This window comes from Mus pahari, chromosome X (genome assembly GCF_900095145.1).
Source record: "Mus pahari chromosome X, PAHARI_EIJ_v1.1, whole genome shotgun sequence".
Taxonomy (NCBI): Eukaryota; Metazoa; Chordata; class Mammalia; order Rodentia; family Muridae; genus Mus; species Mus pahari.
This window is the reverse complement of record NC_034613.1, coordinates 73275126-73279194: the sequence shown is the minus strand read 5'-3', so window position 1 is coordinate 73279194 and position 4069 is coordinate 73275126. Positions and strand designations below refer to the sequence as shown.

Below are 4069 nucleotides of genomic sequence, written 5' to 3'. Positions count from 1 at the left end.
AACAAGATCTGACTCCCTCTTCTGGAGTGTCTGAAGACAGCTACAGTGTACTTAAATATAATAAATAAATAAACCTTTTAAAAAAAAGACTTATAAAAAAAAAGAATAACTTTCCTTTCCTTATATGTGGTGTATACACTGCTTTCTGTCCAAAGAGCAAAAATACAGAACAAGATGAAGACAAAAGGTTGGCCTCATAGAAGAGAAACATGGCAAACACTTTCTCTCCCAGGTGAATCAGGGTCAATATGAGCAATGGTAAGCAATACTGATAGCACTCTGGATATTTGAAAAGAGCATCAAATGGTACTTTATGTTCATAGCCTTCCTCTAAAACCATCCATAACCCCAGCCTAGCTACGAGCCAAACATCTGAGGAATACTCTACAAAGTACCTGATCGCCACGTTCACCTTGAAATTGTCATGGTCTCAAAAAGAAAAAGAAGACTGAAAAAGTTTAACAGCCAAAAGAAATCCAAGGAGACATAACAACCAAAAGTTACATATTTCTTGTATGGAAGCTTAAAACACAAAGAAAAAGACCACACCTGGTTAAAAACCAAGGAAAACTGAATAAAGTACAAACTACAGGTACATATTATTAAAAAAACACCATGCTAATATATGCTATTAATAATAGCAGAAGCTGAGTACAAGGTATTTGGAAACTATGCTATATTCTCAATTCTGCGAATTAAATCTGTTCTTAAGTATTACAAGTCTACAGAGGATGGCCTTATCTGTCATCAAAGGGAGGAGAGGCCATTGGTCCTGTGAAGGCTCAATGCCCCAGTGTAGGGGAATGCTAGGTCAGTGAGGTGGGAGTGGGCAGGCAGGTGGGGGAGCACCCTCATGGAAGTAGGGTAAGGGGTGATGGGACAGGGGGGTTGCAGAAGGGAAACCAGGAAAAGGGATAACATTTGAAATGTAAATAAATACAATATCCAATTAAAATTTTTAAAATGGGGGGCAGGGTATAGGAAACTTTCGGGATAGCATTTGAAATGTAAATAAAGAAAATAATAAAAAAATAAAAATAAATAAAAAAAATTTTTAAAAATTGAAGTCTATTTAAAATTGAAGAAAAAAATTGTATCTCAATATGGTCTATGTGTCCTGGAACAGGAGATTTTTATTCACATCTCCAGCTCTGAAATGACCTTCTTTTCAGTTGTCTAGGAATCTGAGAAAATTTAAAGAGACCCTTTTGCTCTTTTCTCAACTGAAAATGTATGGCATCTATGAGACTTCTGGTGACTTACAAGACTGGCAGACATGATACTTGACTAGGGCATGTGGCTCTTTGCCAAGTATATCACAAGCTGACTTATCTTTTTAGATCATTTTTTCTACAGTAATTAAATTCTACATTGTTCCATAGAAGAAGCTGCAGTTTAAAAAGACAAAGGCATAGTCTATGCTTACTTTGAGGCTTTGTGGCACCTGGCTGTAACTTAACATCCTGAGCTCTCATTCTATTTAGACAAGAAAGGATCACACCTGGGCCTATGATATACAAATAGTTTTTAATTAAGTAAGTAAAATATTTATTTTGAAAATGCTATTGCATGTTTTTGTTCTACAAAGAAGGGTTTATATTGAGAATAACTTTATTCACTTATTTTGATGGTGACTACTTTCTGTAATTTAGAAATTATCTGCACTCTCAGTAAACCTAGTAATCCAAGGTTAACATCCTCATGTTAGAGTAAGTATCATGTTCTATCATAGCTATCATACACGCAAGTTTCTAATTAATCTCCTGAGCACACTTCATTTCATGAACACAGATCTAAAATACTATATCCCATTTGCATTTCTAGAACTTTAATATGTAATTTTAAAATTTCTCACTTTATCTTGAATAAAAATGATCTTTAAGTATCAGGTACAAGTATTCATCATCCAACTTACTACTATTTCTACCATGTGCAATAACCTCTGATATAACACAAAATCCAGTCCTCATCTACCAGGAACTTCTATAAACACAGTTTTCTCCCCTTTTACATGCCTATAAAAGCACGGAGTGTTTGATACCACTTTCTGAACCTCACATAATATATCTGTTAAGTTTTTATTCTCTCCTAAGTTTTATTAATATAATTCTAGAATACAAATAAAGACAAGTTCTTTTGGGTACAATAATTTATACACTTAGTAGAATTTATAAATACCTAGTAGAAATGTCAAAATATAGGAATTTAAAGTAGGTGCAAATTTAATATGCTCTGGTTAAGGTATCCTAATGTCTTTGTTGGCTCAATTCCTAAATGACATTATTTCAAAAGAATGACAACACAACCTATTAGTGACATACTCTAGAGGCAGATAATCTCGATATTTATTACTAGTGCTTTTCAAATCCTAGGGTCGTGACTGATTCCTGTATTAGACAAATGTACTAGGCAATGGCTATTCTTTAAAATAAAACAAAAATAACTGAAAAATAATGAAGTTCAATGCATACAGAAAAATACTAAGTGAAAAACTGGTTACTAACTATGTGTGTATATATATTAGATATAATTAAAATGTGTTTCTTATTGTTAGAGGATTTGATACCTGGCTTAGAGTGTGGTAAATATTCTAGGTTAATTAAATAAATATTACTGCTATCCCTGTTTACTTTTTTTAATAACCTAGAAGCTTTCTACTTGAATAAATAAATAATTAATTAAAAAAAAAAACTCTTTGGACCCGTGAGATTGGCTCAGCAATCAAAAGTGCTTGGCATCAAGCCTGACAACCTGTGTTCAATCCGTAGGACGCACATGGCAGAATAAGAAAACAGAGTTCTGCAAGTTGTACTCTCACCTTCCACATGCATGCTTTGGCACACATGCACACAATAAAAACGTGATAAAATGTCTATATGAAAACTCAAACAGCTTAAGCTATTAATTTCTGTGTCTTTCAAATATAGCCTACAAGTGTTCCTATGTAGCCATTTCACATATGCATAAAGAGGTTCCTATCTATATTGGTCTTCTTAATCCAGAAACTCAAGTTCTGAGGGGATCTTCTAGTAGATGGATTTGAAAAGTCAACAAAAACAGTATTTAAAACCATTCATTTAACAGTTTCTAATCTGATATTCCCAAATAGTTGTTCATTCAAGAAAAACTGAAATTAAAAATAAAGAAAGCCCATGCCCTCAAATTAAAAACAACACACTGGAGGATATAAATGAGAGAAAATGTTGCTTATGGTAAGACAAAGAAAAGGAGAGCTGCAGAAAACTTCATGGAAGAAATGGCATTGAAGCTGCACCTACAAAGAGTAGACCCTGCTCTCTTTTAAATAAAACCAACATAATCATAAAGCTAGAAGGCTCTACCACATCATATATACCAGCTGGTCTCCCTGCAGAAGACATTTGGAAGGCTGGTGAGATATCTCAGTAGTTAAAAGAAGCTCTTGTCACACAAGCCTGGTACCCACAGGAGAGAACTGATTCCTGAAACTTGTTTTCTGGTCTCTGTATGTACTCCATGGCATGCATATGTGCACACATGTACATAAAATACTTTCATTACAGAGACATTTGATATCTAGAGCTACCTTTAGTTGTCATAATGAGGAGCGTACTGGAATCTGTCAGGCAGAGGCCAGGCGTGCTCCTGAACATCCCACAGTATACAGGACAACCCCTGATGTCAAGGGATCATCTACCTCAACACTGAAGCTGAGAGAGAGAATCCCTGAACCCAAGCCCAAACCAAACTCTTGGTTTACTAAAAATAACTGAAGGGAAGAAAGGTTTAAAACTGGCTAAAAAGGCAGTATGTATTAAATAGGCTTCAGTGTTTAATTTGCAAGAGATAATACATACATACACATATACAAACACATATACAATTATAATGAGAAATGCATTTAAAAGGATAGGAAAATTCTCAAAGGTAAAAAGATAAGATATGCAGTAATCAAAGCTGATAGCATTATATAATCAATTGATTCAGATCTACCAGATTCGAAGCCAGAATTAAGACTACCATCCAGCTAAAAATTGATACCCTTGTTTGTTAAGGATATTGGCATCACTGTTTGTTCAATTTTGTTATA

At 34.3% G+C, this 4069-nt stretch overlaps 1 protein-coding gene across 5 annotated transcripts in view; it reads right to left on the bottom strand.

Annotated features, from left to right (window-relative positions):
- The window catches only part of Tab3 (TGF-beta activated kinase 1 (MAP3K7) binding protein 3), a 60038-nt gene that overhangs the window by 35963 nt on the left and 20006 nt on the right, over window positions 1-4069 (bottom strand). The window lies entirely within an intron of this gene.